Source organism: Lepisosteus oculatus, chromosome 6 (genome assembly GCF_040954835.1).
Source record: "Lepisosteus oculatus isolate fLepOcu1 chromosome 6, fLepOcu1.hap2, whole genome shotgun sequence".
Classification (NCBI taxonomy): Eukaryota; Metazoa; Chordata; class Actinopteri; order Semionotiformes; family Lepisosteidae; genus Lepisosteus; species Lepisosteus oculatus.
Window position 1 is genome coordinate 55,200,038 of NC_090701.1, and position 22,328 is coordinate 55,222,365.

The 22,328-nt window shown below is 38.1% G+C and overlaps 1 protein-coding gene across 4 annotated transcripts in view; it reads right to left on the reverse strand.

Moving 5' to 3' along the window:
- dlgap1a (discs, large (Drosophila) homolog-associated protein 1a) overlaps window positions 1-22,328 on the reverse strand; it is a 239,014-nt gene that overhangs the window by 116,681 nt on the left and 100,005 nt on the right. Inside the window, exon 1 of one of the 4 annotated variants that reach the window (XM_015353461.2) lies at window positions 13,892-13,973. The exons of the other annotated variants lie outside the window; for them this stretch is intronic. The gene's annotated coding sequence lies outside the window, so the exon portion shown is untranslated. Of the gene's footprint in view, window positions 1-13,891; window positions 13,974-22,328 lie in introns of those variants that run through there. 4 annotated transcript variants of the gene reach the window in all.

Sequence of the window (22,328 nt, forward strand, 5' to 3'; positions counted from 1 at the left end):
GATGTTGCCAGTCTGATTACGAGCTATGCCATTAGTTGACTGACACAAGGATTTCCAATGAAGCAGTGGCTAAGAGCCACCAGGAATTGGGTGGGCTTTCATCAGCCCGAGTTCCCTGAGCTTTCGATGCAACAGCATCTCCTGGGCAGGATGCCTGTGAGCATGCTGTGAGCTCAGTAAGAGATGCACTGGTCCTCCAATCAGCACTAGCACTTCAATTCCAGTTACTTTTGTTGAATCAAACTCAACTACACTATGCACATGAATGAAATCAAATGCTTTTTTTGAATGCAGCTGAAAGACTCACAGTGTTGGACGTGGGCATGTGAGGTAAAAAACATTCATAATCACTAACCATCTGCTTAAGCAAGCTAAGCCTTACAGAACTGCCAGCATACTCACTCTATGATTACTCTGCATAAAGAACAATGTGATATGATTAGATACCAGAAGTACAGCTGCTTTAATGCTCCAGAATCAATCGTAATCAGATCACATGAAGAGAAATCTGTGTACATAATTCACATACATAAGTAAAGCTGTAGATGCTTTGTGCAAATCACCTGATATTTGAGGAAAATTACACCTAAAAAACATCCTGTTCCTGTTATTTCCTGACAGAAGCTTAGCCTCACAGAGCCCCTGGGAATCTACTGTACGGATTTCCTGACACCAAAGTGCCTGAGTCCATTTAATTGGCCATATTTGATTTGCTTAAGTGGCTGAAGGGCACACATATGAAAGTGTAACATGAGACAATCAGAGACACTCAAATTATACATGTACCAAATCCAAGATGTTAATCACGTACAGTAATTCCCAGCACTGATGCAGAGAACTTCTTCAATTTAAGTGCATTATAAAAGATCCCCAAAACCGTTTCTTCTTCAAACGCGTATGCTGATATACAGCACAGTAAACATATTACAGCCGAGCAATTTGAAAGCAAAAAATATTGATCACAGTGATTTTACTGTAGGTGGGCATTGCACTGCTGTTTTATCTCTATGAATACCCAAGTTTAACTCTGTAAACACTTCTTAGTTTTTCAAGTACTGTACATTGCAAAAGTCCTTGAGTAATATACCTTGTCCAATAGGCTACTTCATCTAAAAAGTTTTCAACTGAGGAGAGTGTTTAATAAAATATTAACTGACAATGTTTTTTTGTATAAGATATTCTGGCTTCTCTACATATTGGTTCAAATTCTGTAAATGATATAAATTTCAAATCACCTGGCTCATCACTTTCATTACACATTAGCTGAATTAAACACAAATGCAGAATAATCATGTTTCCCAACAGTACTGTATGTGCTGAATAGGTCCCATCCGGGGTGTATTTATCGTAATTGACTTATTGAGTCATTGCCTCATTGACTTCTGGGGAAGGCTGGCTAACAACAACCCCGTATTGGTTATTGAAAACAGAGTGCTGGATAAATATTATTATTATTCCTTACACCTATTTTGTGGTTTTCTGGACACCCCCCTCAAGCACTTCATATGTAATGGAGTCTCCCCTCTACCACCAATGCGTAGCCCCGACGTGGATGATATGACTGCAGCCAAACTACACCAGTCCGCTCCTCACACACCAGCTCTCAGTGGGGAGCAGAGTGATGAAGCCAGTTCAGAGATGGGGATTATTAGGAAGCTATGATTGGTAAAGGCCAGGAGGAAATTATGGCCAGGATACTAGGGTCAACACCCCTACTCTTTTCGAGAAATGCCCTGGGATTTTCAATGACCACAGAGAGTCAGGACCCAGCCAAAGGACAGGGCCTTTTTAAAAGATAGTGACTTTACTGGGGCATCAGGACTCTCACAGCCTGCAGGGTGAGTGCCCCCTTCTATCTTCACTAACACCGTTTCCAGCAGCAGCCTTAGCTTTCCCAGGAAGGAGGTCTCCCATCCATGTACTGGTCAGGCTCCTGCTGAGCTCCAGTGGGCTGCCAGTTGGGAGTTGCAGAGTGATGTAGTTGTTGGCTAAATGTGTTGAATGGTAAACACTGACTTCTATTTATTTCACTATAGTTCATAATCATATCATTTTCCAAATGGTAAATTCCAAAGGCCACAAAATAACAAAATCAGTGTATGAATGTTAAAATAAATGCTAATAATCCACTCGTGCCATTTGATGACACTTTAAATCCTCCCACACGTGTGTCATTATCAGGCAATTGGAATTGCATAGTTTCAAATCGCAAAATAGCACATTAATGCCCTACTGATGAGACTTAATGTTACTGATGAGAGACTAATGTTATGAACACCGATGACAACAACAATAAAAAAAGGAAGGAAAAGAACCATTTCAAAATCAAGTAAGTAAATGTTTCATAAAGACTAGCTGGTGACATCAGTGCACTGGTTTTCTCAGACTGAGCAGGAAATGTAAAATAATAGCCTGTGCGTAGTGAGATATAATTAATGGCTGAGGCATGGTAGCACCTTTTCTTGGCAGTGTCTACTGCTGTGATTTGTCTGCTAATCAAAATCAATACAAAGCTATGACCTACTGAATACCTGCTATCTATTGAGTTTCAGAAACACAATGTACTTGCAGTATATTTTTCGTACATTATTTAGTCACTGCATGACTCATGCTCACAAACAGGAAAATAAAATCATCTGGACTAAAATAATGTTATCACTCTAAACGTGGGTGGGAACTCTGAGCAGTCGGCACTGCTGAAATTCAGGGAGGCTGAAGCTGTTCTGAAATGAGCTCTGTTAAGGCTCTGCCCAAGCACATCATCAACAATGTTTTTTTAAATCTAATTTGTTCCAATAACTCAAATGTGGGGCCTTCATTTTTCATTTAACCTTTAAGGATAAGGCTATAAGACCCCTTTGGTTTTTTCTAGACTTTTCTGTCTTCTTCGTTTCCCTTTTTGTTTTTGCCTTTTACTGTGTTTATGAGAAAACAGACTGAAACAGGGATACAAAAAATATGTTTTTCTTTTAAATGCAGAAATGTACTTCAGAGAAATTACAAAAGAAAAGAGATTATTTAGCCCATCTAGCTTTATTGTAGCTGTTTGATCTGATGATCTCACACAGCTGTTTTCTAGAAGCCAGGGTAGCAGTATCAACAACAGGATTAGGCAGCAATTTTCACATTCCCACAAACCTTCACATCAAGATGTTTTAAGTGACTTTCAGCTCCTGGGTTTGTGCTTCACTGTGGACCAGTTCTTACTTCAAAGACATGCCTTTCTTTGAATGCCTACTGCCTGCAATTTAAGAATGGATATTTTATGAGGAACTTTATCAACGGCTTTCTGTAAATTGAAATATACCATATCACGTACGGTACTATTTCTGCTTGTTCAAAGAACCCTAACAAGTTATTTAAGCGAGACCTATCATTTCTAAATCCTTGAAATCCCTAGAATCCTATTGCCATACTGATTAATATATCACCATCCTTTATCTTAGTGTTTAAATTCTAATTATCCTCTCTGTATTCTACATGCAAATCATGGTAAGACTTGTTGATGATTGTCACTGTCTCTGCATGGGTGCACCAGTATATTCTACCCCACATCATTCCTCCTCATTTAAAAATTCAAATTTGCTTTGGATGCTAGGGCTAAGATAAGTTAACACATAAGTCAATGACCTAAAAATAAATAAGGAAACAAAAATATTACAGCACATAAGCAACACGATATAAAAAAAGTAAGAATGGAAAACATTTTCAGCTCCTTCAGTGTTTTAAAATTTTAGATTGCTCTCCTAAATCATTTTGGCTTTAGTCAGCAAATGAATATGCCTGCGCTGATGAAGGATACTGTAACACTCTGGGGCTCACATGGGTATGCGCCCTCACTGCTGCCGCCTCAGGTCGGCCCCCCACCATCGGGGACACGAACCCAGGCCTCTGGCATCACTCAACAGGCACCCAGCCTCTTGAGCCAAAGGGAGATCTCCCGTCAGCCCGACGGCTGTGGTCCCTGCTATTCACAGGGAAGGGCGGTGACGTCACTGCACTGGTAAGCCAGCTCGAGCAACCTGCAGTGGTGGCCGTATGCGTTACAATACATTGGATCTTGTTATCACCTGTGACCTGACTGTTAGTGAAACTTTATGAAGAAGGGATACTGGGAAAACTGTTACGATCCACATCTCTCCTCTAGAGGGCGCTCCTACCCCTTTCGGTTTTGATTAGTTTCTATTATTTCCTGGTGTGTCTCATTTGGTTTTTGGTTAAAAGCCTAGCGTCTCTGCAGTTCCTGGCTTTGTATTGGAAGATGGATGTCACAAGGCTTGCCTATTTTCCGGGTAACCCGAAGGCAGGTCTTTTTCCCCGGCGTCCTGACCACCAGAGTCTGGGATTCAGAGCGCTTTGTCCCGTTACGTTTTAGTTCCTGTTCCTGTCCCGGTTCAGACCCGATTCCCATTTTTTAATGTCTTGGATGGATCTCCCGGCCCTTGGATTACAGACTGGGCCCCGACTTCCCTTTTGGATTTCCTTGGACTTGGTTGCTCGGTGGTTTCCCCCGAGCACCTGCTCGCTACAGTCCCCGCCCCCTGTCTGTCCACCCAGCCTCACCCCGTTGTACCTTCTTCCGTTGTCTTTTACGGATTCTACCGTCCGCATAGGGTCTTTAATAACGCACTCCATGGGAGTCCGAGCTGGCTCAACATTCCTGTTGTTTTCAGAAGTGTAGGGATATTGAACATTGATTCAACAGCTCTGCGAAGGCCTGGCGTCCTGTCTTGGGACTACCTCATCTTGAGGTATCGCTGAGGCTCGCTGGGATAGGCTCCAGACCCCCCCCCCGGACCCTGAATTGGATAAAGTGGCAAGAAAATAGCTGGATGGATGTATCAGCTAATACACAATAATGACATTGTATGATAAATCTGATTCACATTCTACTATACATGACATTTGGTAATTTACAGATTTTAAATGACAGATTTATTCAAATGCAAATGCCTGTTTAACTGGAAATTCTCATTACGGCTGGGACAGTCCTGGTCAGACTGTAAGAATTGGACCAGTTGGTAGTGCTGTGACATGTTATCTCTCACTGTTTGACATGGCAGGACTGTATTCGCCTGTAGGATCTTGCCAGGTTGGAAGCCACTTGATGTGTTTCATGTGTTTTGGAAATATGTGGAGTCTGTGCTAGGCTCTACATTAGGTACTATTCCATCGCAACCCAACCCAACAAGATCTGTTACTACTAATGTATCTCAGTTAACACTATTGATGATCAACAAGTCAAGTTTTCTTAGGAAGGATAACTGCAGTGAAGAGTTGGGTTTAAATAAACAGGAATAAAAGAACTGTTAAAAATATGATAGCTGATATGAAAAGCCCATCAGACAGAGAACAGTAGTGTGCTGACATAGTCCAGAGCATAGCAGGGCACAGAGCGTCCATTTAAAGTTTTATTTCATGATTTGCACTATCCTTGACATTAAGCACCTCCTGTGCTTGATCAGCTCTCTTGCTGATTGATTTAGTACTGAAGCAACAGTCAAGGTGAGTCAAGTGCATCGCAATATGCCATCAACAATCAACTGAAGTGACACCAAAAACGTTTAATCAATATTCAACATCTTTCTTCTTATTCTTCTAAACACGTACATTCATACACAGAGTTCTAGATAAGTACAGTATAAAGTTTCATATGGAATAAACATACTGTGAGAAGTTAAATGCACTCCAATCCAGAATGTTTTCATGGGGTATTCATATGACTTTCCTTTACTTAGTTATGTTGAAGACTATACAGAACCCTGTGTATCATACTCCTTTTGTATCAAACTGAAGACTGCGTCACTTCTGTCTAAAAAGTATTGTGTCCCATTGACCTTTCAGAGTGCTGAGGAAAGAGATATGGGCATGGGGGTATTTTTAGTCTCCTGCATTGCCTCTGGTGAACAAAAATAACCGAATCAAAAAGAGGAGACAGGGTTATGATGCACCTGGCATCACACCCAGTAGATTAATCCAAAGACTTCAGTCTGTATTGTTTTTATTTTAAGAATATATCTGCACGTCTCGAATGGCAGAATGCTACTACAGTACTAAATGAGTACTGTAAATGTGTGTCTGAAACAAACACGTTCTATGTCTGCAAACTTCACTTTTAGATATGTCCATATCGCCCATGCATCTGCAAGGAAAATTCATCAAAATATTTCTGAATGATGATTTTGACTTGATGCAGCTTAAATGCTCATAATTTAACAGTTATGTCCATGAATTACAAAGGCTGGGTTATGACGAAAAATGGCAGGCTGAGACCTGCAACCAGTGTGAAGCCCAGCCAAACGAAGTCCAGTGGGGGTCTACAGGGCAGGTGGCCAGGCAGGTGTCTGTAGTGATATAAGCAGCACATTCTAGAGGATAAGCATAGCAGGCTCCCATTGAGCATCTGGTTCAAAAGTCCGTAAAAGAAAGTGCGCTCTCATATAAGGAAAAATATTGCAGTTGGTTAAGTTGTGAATTTTATTTTATTTATTATAGCTGGCAAAATGGCAATGTCGGCCAATTTTTCTCAGCTTCTGACCATTTTAGTAAAATCCCCAAATCACCCTTGGCTTTGAAAGCAGTTTGAAAAGGACAATACAGATATAAAATCATGCAGAAAAAATTGAGAGAATTAACTAGTAACTCTGCCATAAACTTACTAATTAGCTACTGTACGTTTTACCGTAGTTTTAGCATAATAGTGCTTTTGCCTAATTTAATTAACTCAATTAATTTAATTACCTTGGTTTTAATGTGCTCAGATAATCTCTTCCCATAGTTTTTACAGTTATTCATACTCTGCTGAGGAGTGACTACGGCTGGCTAATTTTGTCAGTGGTGTCGGGTTAACACATTGACACTGAGGTCACCAGATGGGATGTTACAGAGGGAATTCACTCAGCTGTGTGACCCAGGCAACCACACTCTCCACCTTAAACAAACAGCAATGATGCTGAGCTTGTGGGTCGTCCAGCAAAAAAGTCACATGGATAACAATAGTAAAATAATGGTTCCCAGATAGAAAAATATACTGTAGTCATAAGCATCCAGATAACATCAAACAGCGATACACTATGAAACCTAGAAAACATTTGGTGATCTTACAGTTCCTAAGGATAACTAATAGAAAAAGTTGATTTTTTTGGAATACGGCTTCAATGAATTCTATGAAAACACACATGCAGTGATTGTACTGTGTACAATGTAGTGTTGATTGGTTAAAATGTCCCCTGTAATAAGGAAAATGCATTCATACCAAAGTCATTTCCACGTTTGAAAGATCATATCTGAATTTTTCTGATATGTAATAATAAGCAGCCTTTCTGGGCTAACAAGGAGGTGTTGGGAGAAACAGGCAAGCTGACAAATGCAGACAAGTGTCATATGAGCACTGCTCTTTTTAGGCAGAATGCTGTACACTCCTAAATTGCTTTGACTTTACTCAGCATATGAATATGCCTACTCCTGACAAAGGACACATATTGGACCTTGTTATCACTTGTGATCTTGTAAGTGACCTTTTAAAATTAATAATAGTGATATTATTTAACCATCTTTAAATAATGTTCTATTTTGGAGGTTAATTTGTAGGCTCCAGTGTCTGCATAGAAATGTAACCCTACTAGCCAGTTTTGCATCAACAGGCCTATTAATTCAGTTTTGTTTTCCTAATCCATCTTAAATTCTCTTGCCAAGCTCTTGTGATCCTTATCCCTCTAGCATTGAGGACTGCATTATGTTTTGCAGTTCCAACCTTGGTGCCATTTTAAATAGTCTAATTCCAGAAAGTAATAGCAAAGTCTCACATACCTCCTTTTGGTCCAACAATCAACTTCACTCAAGGGCATAAACTCAAAAGTAGATGGAGAGACACTGGTCTATCTTTTAACCAGCCATCAAGCAACACTAGTAATCCTGTTGCAATGTGCTGAGTACAACTCGGTCTGTGATTTTTGGGAATCCTTTTTCCACAAATCATCATCTCGTAAATCAAGTTGGCCACGACATTCTCAAATAATCTATCCATAAATGCAACTTTCAAGTTACGTTTGTCTGATTTTACCAAATTCCATGAAGCTTCTTCACAGCTGATATCTGAAATGATCACTAAAATGAAACTTACTCCATATTCTGCTTTGAACCCAATTCCTGCTGCTTTGCTCTATTTAAATATTGCATTTCTCAGGCGTATTATAGATATGGGATCGTCTGTAAACCTGCAGGTACAGTATTATTACTCTTGATATCTGAAATGATCACTAAAATGAAACTTACTCCATATTCTGCTTTGAACCCAATTCCTGCTATTTGCTCTATTTAAATATTGCATTTCTCAGGCATATTATAGATATGGGATCGTCTGTAAACCTGCAGGTACAGTATTATCACTCTTGTAAAAGCAGAATTTAGATTCCTGGCTGTTCAGTAATTATCCATTTACTTACCACCTTTGCCAGATTCTCTAGAAAAGGGCAGTGCTGCTCAGTTACAAGATCCTCTGTCTGCAAATATATTTTAATTTTAAATGTAACTTTAAATCTGAATTTGGGTTCAAATTGATCCACTAAATTTTCAGCATCTACCGAAACAGCTCTTGTTCTCATGAGTAAAGTTTTGCTTGATTAATGACTGCTGGAGTTTTTTTTTTTATCCACTCCATCCTGCTGGACATCCATGTCACCTTTGATACAGCTGATTGTACCATACAGCAGAAGAGATTACAGAGGGTGTTGGGTATTACGGAAACTGCTTTCTCAAGGTTTAAACAATATCTGAAAACCGGTTGTTCAAATTTCCTATTCCTCTTTAACAAGGCTGGTGACAGCTGGTGACCAACAGGGCTTTGATCTTGGTCCCATTCTTTGTAGATTCAATATGTTGCCACTGGGTCAGTTACCTTTATTCTTTGATGATACCACAAATGATCAGATAGAACCAAGTATTATTTCTTCTTAGGCCTCTGACAGAAACAGCAGAGATAAAGTCTCTTGACGACACCATGGAAGACTGCACTTTCTGTTTCTTACTAATTAAAGACGAAATTCCCTTGCATGTCTTCGCTCCCATGTCTGTGATTCCAACAACGTCTTTCTAGATTAGTCGAACTTGATATCTTAATTCTTGAAAACAGCACATTCAAATGATTAGTCTTTAATTTAAGTTAGAATGCATGATGATTATGATCCTACCCATTTCCACAGTTGTAATCTATGTCCCACAGCCTTCATTCAGCTCTTCAGAGGAATAAAGGCAGTTTCATGCACAACACTTTATGGGCTCTCTTATTGTTTTGGGGTATCATCACAGAGATTTTTTTTATGTCCTCTGTCACACAACAATAAATAATCAATTTATTCATACTTGTAATTAAGCTAGTTTATTTATAGCTCTTAACCTGACATGTTTCTGAAATTCTTGGATTTTTTTATATGATCAAAACGTTTGTACTATGTTATTCTCTGAAAATTGACAAACAAACAGTTTCCAAGACTTATATTTGTTCTTTATAAGTACAATATCTGGATGAGCAACAATGTGCTGCCCAAGAATGTATCTACTGTATATGAAAGCTTAGTTGACAGCTCAATCAGAACTAAACTTTTCTGACTGTCATTCACAAAATAACAAGCAAGCAAACGCGAGAAATTATCAGGATCGACCAACTGAATTTCAAACAGAAATTATACAAAATTATCTGTATAGGAAAGATCAAGACTAACAAATTAATAAACTTCAAAAACTACTGCACTTTCTGTCTACCTTTTCAGTTGCATTGATATGAGCCAATCATAATATTGTTGTTATAAATATCACCACCAATTAATATTATTTTAGTCATGTTAAAAGTATTGCGATTACACTATAAATGGTGCATTATAAAAGAGCTAATTCTGTGGTGTGTAGAAATGAGATATTTCTGGATGTTACTGTTTTTGTGTCAATATTAATTATAAAAAATATTTTTTTATGAATGCTGTTAGCTTAATGTTTTGAAACACAAGTACAATAATGACTTTATTATCCTTATTGTTATTTTTCAGTATATTTTTTATGTCAAGAAAAAGGAAAGGATATTTACTGGGTTCTGTCATTTGAGTTCTAGAACCTCAGAAATGACAATTTCTTCTGGTTACATTGTGAAATGCCTGTTTACAATCAAAGAAATCACTTTCAATTTTATTTTTTATATCCCAGTTACTGGAAGTTTAAATATTCACAGCCCCATTCATCCTGGAAAACAGCATTAATTGCATGTCCCAATTTCTTGTGCTCTTGACGGTTAACTGCAGGTTACTTTCTGTTATGCATCATTTGTGCAGTCTTTTTAATCTCTTTTTTTCAGCTCAGTATGATGCAGCCTTCTAAACCTAGAACATTCTGTACAACATTTTACTTTCAAATATCAAGAAATACAACTATCTAAACATACAGTATAATAAGCCTTTATGCCCCAGTATAGTGACGGGGACACCATACTGTAAAAAGGCACCGTCCTTCAGATGAGACGTAAAACCGAGGTCCTGACTCTCTTTAGTCTTTAAAAATCCTAAGGTTGTTCTGGGACTTCATCGCTCTGCTCTCCTCCCCAATGAAAGCTGGTGTGTGGGGAGCGGACAGGCGTACTATGGCTGCTGTCTCATCATCCAGGTGGGGCTGCACACTGGTGGTGGTGGAGGGGAGTCCCCATTACTGTAAAGCGCTTTGACTGGAGTGTCCAGAAAAGCGCTATATAAGTGTGAGCAATTATTATTGTTAATATTATTATTTATTACACTTATGGTATAACTGTATAAAGGGTAAGCGTTTGAGAGTAAATGGCAGGCTGTGGATTTGAAGCACTACTGCAAATACAGATGTCCTACCCCTGAGTTGGTTTGGTCCATTCAGTGGACCGGAAGTCACATGTTCTTTCGTCCACTTAATGCTAAAGAAAGCAGGACAAGCTGTGGCTCTAGTGAAGATTCTATCTTTATCAGTAAAAATCAGGTTAAGCTGTTGCCACGTATAAACAGGAATCCCTACACTTGGAAGTTCCAGTAGGGACCTGCTTCACCATGCGTAGGCAAAGGAACAGTTAAAAGTTTCATCCATGTAGAAAATCTTCAGGTCACATCTGAAGAAGGCCACACAGCTAAAACGTTGTGTCTCTTTTCTTTTCCTTTCCTTTCAGCGTGAAATAAACCTTTACCTGTTCCTTTGCATCTCAGTTAAACGTCTCGTGTGAAGGTGTTACAGCACGGGAGTGGGAGGAGAGGCGGCAAATATCGGTAAAAGTCGAATCCCCATCTCGGGGGGCAAAAAAAAGACAAATGCACCGCTTGGAACAGCGGGGTCCAGGCTGGAAGAAATGGAGGACATGAGGCCAAAACAAAAGAAAATTCAATCTTTTGAATCCTCACAGTGGGACAGGAGAAAAAGAGAAAATAAAGAAACGCAAAAAAGCGGCCTCAACGATCTCTCCACAATCCCCTCCAGGACAGTCCCAGGAACGTTCTCCCCTTGTGGGGTTCCCCTTGCGGGGTTCGTCCCTCCAGGAGGTGTATGTCTCTCAGTGACCCCACAGCTGCGGCTCGTCCGTAATCAGCCAGGGCAGCTGTGGTTGCTCGGGCAACGTGCCACAAAGGATAGCACTTTTTACAGCACAATTTTCACACTCACCAGCTGAGGCGGTACTTTGGTAATTCTAGTTAAGAGGGAAGAGCCATCCAAGTACCGATCAAGCCTTTGAGATTGTTGTTTATTGGTTATTTAAACAAGCCCTTGTTTATTTTTCGAGATCTGACTACATCAGGCTACTAAGTGGATATGCTGATGCATTGTAAAATCTTTAAAACGATTTTTTAAATTAATTTAAGGTATGTTTTAATTATGTAAGTAACAATGTAAATTAATATGGCATTGGTACAGTATTTTTGGTAAATTTCAAGTGTCATTCTGTTCTAGTTAGATTTTATATTTCAAGCAGTGGTTAGATAGTCATCATACTTTTCTTTCATTATTTGGAATTAGAAAGTTAATTACAATTCATTTATAATTAGCCAGATAATGATATGTTGACTCATGCTTTCCTGGAACCAGCTTATTAAGATGGCTTGATCAGTGTCTCTGGGATTTGAGCTGGAAGGCAGCTTGTCCTTCTAAGTGACCCATGTATTTCCCAAGAACTAACTGTGAATGAGATAAAAAACCCTTGTGTGATCAGACAAAGTCGGGTTCCTGTCAACTTCTTTCATACACCATGTTCTCTCACTACATTATATCACCAATGCGTATTTATAAGTCTCACTATAGGTGCAGTATTTTAATGAGGTGATACTACTGTACAACCTGCTTACAAAACTATTTAGACATTAATTCTTCTTTTCTATCACACATTATGAATTCTTCGCTTAAAAAAAAAACATGAATGGTATTGCACTGCTGTATTATGTTCTATAAACTCAGACATATATATATATAGTTCGAGGATAATTGGTTTCCAGTCTGCATGAATTCCTTAAGAAAGTACTCATCTACTGTATGTGAAAATATGCATTTTTGTTAGTGACAAAAATAAACAGCAACTGCGCATTTATCCAATGTAATGTTAATGATCTATGACTGCTTAAGCTGTGTGAGCCCAGGAATCGTCTGAAATGGTTCTGAAACCATTGTATCAGTTTAATCTAGAGGCAAATCTGTAATGAAATAATCCTGACTGTCACCTCTTGCCCTGTAAAAAAACACTGCAGAACATGAGGCCAAGAAACTCAGACAGTAAACAGCAATCATTCTGCCATTACTCAACTAACACATAATATTTTCTACTGCTTCTACACACTTCATATGAAACATGAGTGTATATTTTTTCTAACTTAGAATTCGGTACCCACAGGTGTATTGCAGCAGTCCCGATTTTCACACTTCTCATTGTGTATGGGTCTGGTGCTGTTCAGCAAAATCATAATTCTGAGCCATTCCCAAGCAAAGGCAGAATAAGGATTTATCCGTCATGGGACAGGATGTGATATAAGCCATATTTAATAGTTTTCTAAGGAAAAGGAAATGGAGGTTCTACAGTACATGCTGTAACAAGACTGTCTAGGACAATTATTACCAGATGACATCTGTATTCAACACCCGAGACAGATGTATTTTAATGGACAATGATGTATCCTGTGAAGCTGACCAAGCTATAGAAGAAGACCGAAGAAACACAAGATCTAACATCTGTGGCCTGCAGCATCAGCGGACCTAAACTCTGTTTAAGACACAGTGGTTATCCTTGAAACTTTTCTTTGAAACGGCCCCCAGCAAACCTGCTTTCCCTTTCTTCTTGTGCAATATGAAATGAAACAGTGTGCCACATCAAACAAAATTAAATATTATTTAATGTTAACGTATATACTATACTTAACCACATGAATGTGCACTACATAGATTGCAATACCCTGAAAACTGCATCTGTACATAAATGGTACATGATTTCTAAGAACTTGAAAACAATCTAGAGATATACTTCATTAGAAACTAAACTGTGCTTTCATGTACTGCAAACCAAAATATTCTTCTGCAGGCAGATGGGTTTGCAGTCCAATTGGGTTGAATCTTGACTGGCACCCTCAGAAATGAGACATAATAAGCACTGAAATTATTGACAAAATTATAAAAGAAATGCTTGTTTACAAACCCTAAAAACTTTAAAGAGGTCTTTCTCTGCAAATAACCTCTTCTTAAACACCTTCATATTTTTCTGTATGAACTACATATTAAAACAAATAAAAAGCAGTTGGATTTAAACTGATACCTAGCCTGCATTCATTTTTAAAACAGAAAAAAACCCAAAACTAAACTGTTGCAGATCATATTGTCTCACATCTGTTCATGAAGGTAACATGAATTTTGCTCTTACCTCACAGGCTGTATCAAGCCATCCAGAAAAATAAAATATCTGTGGCAACATCACTCGTGATTTCATCAATACCAGCAACATTTCCTGATCCAAGTGATTAAGTGTATATAAAAAAGAGTTGAACCATTTCTCTCCAGCACTTTAACTTGTCTTCTAATATTAGGGCACTGGGCAAAAAAGCGATCTTTTAGTCACCCATTCCCCCTTTTCGGTAATCGGTATATCCCAAATCATTTAAAGCGATAATTTTAATGGTGCAGCGAGGCTTGCATCAGTATATGAAAAAAAAGATGATAGCTCTTCTCTGGTGAATTCTGTTAAAAGAATGCAGTACTTTTTTTGCCAGATGTCCAGTCCCTGTGTTTAATTGCTTCTGCTGGCACAACTCGGTAGGACCAGGAGAGCAATTCAACAGGAAATCTATGCATGTGAGCTCTTCCCACCCTCATGTTGACACAGATAGGATAGGCCTTCTGATCTCACAATTAATGCTTCATAACTGCAGTCAAAGCTGATGTGAGCTTTTAACGTAATAGTATTAAATTAACCATTGATGCAAGTCTTGTCTGCCTAATACTGGGATGAAAATAACCTAGACTGCTATGTATTTTCTTCTTTTTTTTTGGATTAGTGCACAGGCTGGAATAAAACACGGGACTCTTCTTTTCATTATTATCGTTTCTTTAAAATATAAAATAGCCTATATATAACTCCTCAGGAAAATTCTAACAGGAAGGACCATGTCACTATGGAAACAGATGGCTTTTTAAAATAGAAACGTTCTACAGCACTGTTAATATAAAGTCATGGACAGAACTTCACACACCTTGCTATCTCTTCAGTGTGAAATGATTTAACGCACACTGATATCATTACCACAAAGGCATGTTGAATATGTACTACAAACAGTATACAAAGTTAATATGACTGTACTGTACAGTATGTGTTATATATCGCATTAGAATATATCAAAAATACACGTATGTGGTACTGTTAAAAATGGACTTTATTTAGAATTGAACAAATAGAACTCTGAAAACATAAAGACAACCAGTTTTTCTAATGTTTTAGTAATGACTGAAATTAACATCAGTATTTCTTTTCATTCATTTACAATTTAAATGTGTATTTCACACAATAATCCTTAGTGCTAGTTGGAACAGTAGGTGTTTAGAAGAATTTTCACATATCCATGTTTCCTAAGTAACATCTGCATGATTTAAATTATTTTGCATTATAAAGAGCAACATTTATTCTACCACAGTTCTTTTATTTCAATAGTGGAGTGACTCAAAACTACTGAGTACCAAGTGCAGGGACAAGCTCTTATCCCATTCTTAAGGTTGAATATACTGCTTTAAAGACATATTTAAATGAACAAGGTTATTATGCTCAAATTATTTTTTACCTCTTTAGTGAGAATAAATCCCATTTCCATCTGTCACTCCTTCAGCCAATCTGTAGGGCCTAATCACATTTTTCCACATAGTAATGTATTTAAATCCATTCTTTTCATTAGGTCTGTACAATATCAATGCATAGATTTTACAGGTACAGTATACATATTAAAAATTTTCTTTTTTCTCCCACCCAGTTCTGACCGCAATGTCACTGTGGTTGTGAATGGTTAGACGAGAATGAAAGCACCGAATAAAACTGAAAGAGCGAAAAAGAGAATGTTACACTCTCTGACAGTACAACTGTTTGTCTGTGGTCATCAGAATGTTGCATGTGTAAATCGCTTTAGTTATATAAAAGAATAACAAGCAAAAAAACAATAAAGCTTCCTAGCTCGATCTGAAATGGAAAAAAAAAGTAATGGCCACACAGACCCAAGCTTCAAGATTTATCTACAAACCCATACAGCCATTTTGAATCTGCTTATCACAGTGGGAGTCCCATCCTCTTTATACATATAAAATAAAATATGATACAGAAAAAAATATTTAAAAAATGGGATCAACATAAAATATCACCATGTTTGCAAGATATATTCCATCATCTATGTTAGAAGTCAGCCCTTTTCAAGCAAAGTGTTTAAGGACATTAGTTTTCTACTCTTAAACTGTACACGTTTATTTATTAATTTTTACTGATGGTGCCTTTTCTAAAGTAACAGCCATGTTTTCTTACCAGCTCCTGCCTGTTTCATGTGATAGCAACAGGGATAGTGCTGAGTCAATTAAGTCTCATGGGCTTCTTAAAGGTACAACAGTACAGTACGTTTATTTTTGGTTTTCATGGTCTTTCAATATACACTTTATCTTTGGCCTCAGTACAGCACCGGAAGTCAACAGGAAGATGGTAAGCTTCTTCATAGAGGAAACATCTGTGATTTTTAAAAAATAATCTTGCACTTTAAGAATATAATGTAAGTGGAAAACGTATAGGCTGTGAAGAAAGAAATGGTAATATATTACATTTTAAATTGTGATTTAACTAAGGTTGTTTGCTGCTCACTGATTTGTCTGAGAACATTATGTCAAGCTGACTAGCAGAGCACCCTTAAACCCTGAAGCCAGAAACTGTATTTACAATCTTTATTTATACAGTACATATCCTATATGTGATCACAAATCTCATTAAAATTTATTTTTACAGACACTGATGATACACTCTTTATTCAGATGCCCTTATTATTGTATTATTCAGGTTTGAATTAATTCAACATTCAATGTATTCATTTAATTTAAACAAAATGAATTTGTAGTCTGCACAAAGCCTTCTGATTTTCAACCATTGACGAAAAACCTTGCAAGCAGGAACAATACATTTAATTTCTCTAACATTTTAGAGCTATTGTACAATCTGTTTTGTTAGTTTCTTACTAATATTTTATCTAAATTTATGTAGAAATTCTATAGAAGCAGTACAATATTTAATTTAAAAAAAACAATAGTCTTTAATTTCAAAATGGAATGACATACAGTATATAGTTTGGAGTACAGTATAACAGAAATGTAAGAATCCTCACATGATATATAAATGAACTGAAATGTAGCCTCAGAAATACAAAGACAATATGTTGAAATAATAATAATAATTCCTTAGTTATGTATTCCTTTTTAGGACACTCCACTCAAAGTGCTTTACAGGTAATGGGGACTCCCCTCCACCAACACCAATGTGCAGCCCCACCTGGATGATGCAACAGCAGTGAAACTGCATACTGTATATAGTGTCCCCATCACTATACTGGGGCATTAGGACCCACACAGACTGCAGGGTGAACATCCCCTACTGGCCCCACTAACACCTCTTCCAGCTGCAACCTTAGTTTTTCCCAGGAGGTCTCCCATCCACGTACTGACAAGACTCACACCTGCTGAGCTCCAGTGGGCTGCCAGTTGTGAGTTGTAGGGTGATATGTCTGCTGGCCATACTGTATATAGACGTCAATAATGTTGCCCAGGAGCCCTCTGTAGTCATGGGCCTAAAATTCATAGCATCTGAAGAGCTGAGGAAACCTGCTTCAAGTTTTTTTTCAAAAGAAAAAAGATTCCTCTCCCCATCTCCGTTTTAACATCTATGGCTGGTGTCATGCTTTCGATATTATTTACTAGTTCAGCAACAAACTGCTGAAGGCAAGCTAGTGGTTGAGATATTAAGTCTGTACAGAGTGGGGTCAAATAATGCAATCCAATAGCTCCACGCTGTGAACTGATACATTGCTGTGCATGGCTGTAGAGATCTTTAATGCTGGCATCTATAAATGATTCCTTTCTATAAACACTTTGATATATTTGATTACTATTTGCATTCAGATCTGTGAGATGAAACTGAGACTGAACTATTGTCTCTACATGTGAGGGGCAGGGACCTCTGCTGGAGCAGTATTGTCACCCTGGCTTTCTCTGAGTTTTCTGATTTTCATGTCCTCCCCCTGCAATCTCCACAACTAAGCAAATAACAAGGTTTGAGCGACAGAGATGCTGCACAGACCTGAGAGTTTATCCATTAACACAGTATAAACATCTCACTTAGCTTGTTCGCAATGGCTTGTTGCTAAAACAAGGGGTTTGACACATTGCAAGCATTTAATTGTTTTTGTACAGAAAAAAAACAAACATTGCAGTTACCCGTGGCTAATATTTTGGTTGGGTGCTGATGCGATTCATCGCGGCATATGTCAAACTGTATTACTTTTAAGTAGAAACAAAATAATATTGCATTTGAAAATACCACAAAATAACCTGAATTTCACTTCAGAGTTGTTTAGTGTGAGATAACCTAAATGGCTCTACAGCTGTCAACAATGAAAGCCTTATATGTTTTGTAATCATTATTGTAAATTATACTGGATTACTGAGAGTAGCTGTACTTGAAAAATAAACTTATTCTGCCATTAGAATGAAGAATTTGAAGGGAGAAAGGTGAAAATAACTCACTAGACGCACTTAACTACCACCCTGTAGATAGTCTATTGGTATTCATGCCTGCCCTGAGATAGGAACTGGTAAGTGTTAATTAAAAGGGTTAAGCATCAGTTCACCTGTTCCCTGGTGGCCTATACAAATAATTGCAGTTTCTAAATTATGTTCATAGGCTTGAATCAAACTGCTTTTATCAATACCACCAGGGCTTTAAATGGATTCTTCTTGCTATTGCTTTTGTGAAAATGTCTTGTTTCTTGTTTTGTCTGGAGACCAGTGCATTGACTGGGCCCACATTGCAGGCTTCAGCATTCCCAATGCCAACATTTAACAGTGAACGGATCATTTTTAGTGAGGTCAGTAAGCAACACTTCATACGGATGTTACAGAGAAAAACTGGGCCTCAAGGCAGAATAAAATACAGTGAATGGGGGGAAAACTGTTAAGGGGAACAGGGAATACAAAGATTAGCTTCAGCACCGTAAGAGAGCTCCACCTTTGCACACCTGACAATTAGACCACACTCCTGAGATCTGGAGCATTTAAAGAGACCAATTTTCTGTTTTTATGTAAGGGCCTGTTGCCTTATTTTTGTGAAAATATTTACGGACACATATTCTTTCTCTTTCCTTTACTACATTACTTGAACCTCAGTTACAGGGTAAGTTAGATTTTTTGTTGAAAGAAGTGATCTGGAACTCACAGTTTAGTAAATATCTGTACAAAATGGTCCTAGACCTTGTGTGTTGGTGTTTTTGATTTGTTATCAATAAATTACTGTTTTTCTTGTTTTTGTTTGTCTTAAAACATTCTAAAGTATTTAAGCCATTTAGGTTTGTAGCTCGGTTATTATTTTGTTGCCTCACTGTGATTGAGGACAAAGAAAAAAACATGCTTAGATCTGTTTGGTCTTACTTGACTATAAGGGGTGTGTAATTTTTAAATTCACAGTCTGCTTGCAAAGCAAGTGGTATAGGGACCTGATTTTCTTTTTGTGAACACCCTTATTCAATTATTCACACCACATATTTTAGTATAATATTGAAAACAAAACAATAAAATAAAATACATGTAGTGTACATTTTCTCGCACAAAAAGGAGGCAAATCTAGCATGGTGTCACAGCTTTTGCACTAGAAAATCCAGCTGTACTTTCCTTTCAGGTGGTGTGGCGGCTCTGTGGCTAAGGATCTGCGCCTGTGGCTGGGAGGTTGCCGGTTCGTATCCCGCGGCCGGCAGAGGAATCCTACTCCGCTGGGCCCCTGAGCAAGGCCCTTAACCCCAACTGCTCCAGGGGCGCTGTACAATGGCTGTACAGATCCTGCGCTCTGACCCCAGGCTTCTCTCTCCCTGTCTGTGTGTCTCATGGAGACCAGTTTGGGGTATGCAAAAAGACAAATTCCTAATAGAAGAAATTGTATATGGCCAATAAAGTGATATTATCTTATCTATAAGGACAGTTGATTCCGTTGACACATTCACACATGGATGCAGCCAAGTGCAGCTTAAACATATTTCAGTCTCCATCCATCTTTGCAAGCTGGGTTTTTGGCTGTGGTTAGTTAGACCCAAGAACAAAAGACATCTTTGTGCCTGAAGATGGACAGAAACCTGAGAAATGTCAACGTGAAAGAGCAGTTGGAGGTTCAGCAGTAAAGCCACACTGCTCACATTTGAAAACACATTGACCAAATGAAAGAGGGCACATTACAGGACATTCCAAAGATGCACAATAATAAACACCTCCTTGCTTTTATACACTGTACTGCTTTTTATATCTCAAAACTTGTTACACATAGAAGGGGACAAAGACAGGAATTCCTTGACTAATTTCATGAAGGGGAAGCTTTAGGTTGACCAGACTGCACGAGCCCAAGTGGAATTTGACCAGTAAACCAAGATGAACAACTCTAAACTCACAAATAGTGCCATGGGTTCTTTAATAATCAAATAGTCAGGACTTCAATTTAATGTCTCATCCAAAGGATGGCACCTTGTACAGAAGAGTGTCCCTGGTTACCAAATCTGGCATGGGTTTGGGAATGGGGGTCATGAGACAAGACTGCCCCCTACAGGACCACTTGCCATTAACGCTCACACATTCCAGGTGGTGTTTTAGAAAAGACAGCCCCTTACCGCTCCCCTGAATGTACAAACCCTTGACTATTAAGAACCGACGTTTCCAAACCAGTTTAACGAGAGAGTTGTAAGGGCACCGAATTTCACGTCGAGTTTCAAAAAGTCAGGTGAAACAAAACTTGCTGAATGTAACCTTGAAATAATAAAAGCTGAAGTGTCAACTGTTTGTTCGTGAGAATGGTGGCATTTTTAAACAAGCCTACAGTAAGTACGTTGAGCTGATGGCTTGATGGTGTTTGAGATCCTAAGATCCATGAGCCACCAGCAACCAAAATTGACAGATGGTCCAAATGACCGCTTCTCATTTGTACCTTTCCTTAATTTGAAAGATCTTAGCTAAACACTAAACACCAACCTGCCCCTTCCGTGCCCAGGTCGTTTTATCTGGATTTCTGTTGGCATTTTAATAAAACCCGTGTACTGTAATGCGACGTTCGGCTACAAATAAAACCTCGACCTCCAGTTCTTTGTGTGTCATTCATCAGATACAGTATTTCCAGTCTCAGTGTGTCAGCTGCCCTCTGGGCTGGTCAATCGTGGTTTCAGTATGTGTTTGCCATTTTTGTTTCCATTTCCAGCAGATCCTCAAAGGCATAGTGCTGTAATTGACAGCCCTCTGGCTGCTGTCTGCTTACAACAACCTGAGTATGAAGCCAAGGGTCAAACACTACGTCAAAGCAAATTATCGATTGGAGATATCTTAAAATAAATACTAGGAAAATGTTTGAAGGATGTCAAGTATTTTTATTTTAAGGATCTTTTGACATATATTTTGTTTGTTCTGTCTCAAATTCATTCAAAATAACTTAGCATTCATTGTCATCTCAAAATAGCTAAATATTACAAGATGTCTTTGAAACACAGAAATCACTGATTCTTTCTAGGATATCAGAGAATAAAGTCTTATTGTTTTTATAGCATCTTAGGTAAAACCACATATTTCTTAAAAGTTGAATGAAATAAGAAAAATGAGATCACAAAATGTTACACGGATATCTTAAAGTTATTTTCAAATATCTCTAAAAAAATTTGGGGATGTCTATATATCCGTGAAAGGCAAGTTGAGATTTCTCTTGAAAATTTCCAAATTTGTCTGCAAATTTCTCTTATCCGATTGCTATCTGTACTCTATGATTACTTTCTACGCCATGAAATTACTCAAATGCATAATGTATATAAATAGGAAGTGAAGTAAAACCTCAAAAAAAAAGGCCTAAGGCTTGCATTCTAAACTCTGCTTGGGATATGTCAGGATTTATGTCTTTAAAAGACTCTCTGTGTTACTGCCCACAGACGTGTGTGATTCAACTGAGCCTGCACAGAGCGTGGGCTCCGGATTCTTTTTCAGATCTTCTTTCTAAGGAACTTGTGCTTCCAGTTCTTTTCCCAGACCTCCTGTATAAATTATCTCATTTTCTCCATCAGCCTTAAACTATTAAAATATGCACTGTGGTGACAAGTGAAAAGAGCACAAAATCAATATGCAATCATTTGGACAAAATAAGTAGCGAAATAACTTGTGAATTCCTCGGGAATGCAGACTTCACATGTTAATGGCAAGTTCATTAGATTACTTTGTATTTTTTCCTGCTATATCTATAGGCATATGCTATCAGCATAACATATGATAACAGATTAATTTCTATATGAATGTTTCCTGAAACAGGGATACATCATGACTGTATAAAAGAAAGTATATGCATAACTAACCATGCATAAATATAATTTTCAGTCAAGCAATATTCTGCGGCCAGACAGATCCATGAAGAGAGGGAAACAGCTCTTTCAGTGAGTGAGAAGCCTGTGCCAATGGCTAGGAATAGAGAAGACAACCAGCAAAGGTGTATAAAATATTTCAAAACGACACAATGTAAAACTGAATCACTGAATGTGCCTTTATTTTTTAACTTAATAACATTTTCACTG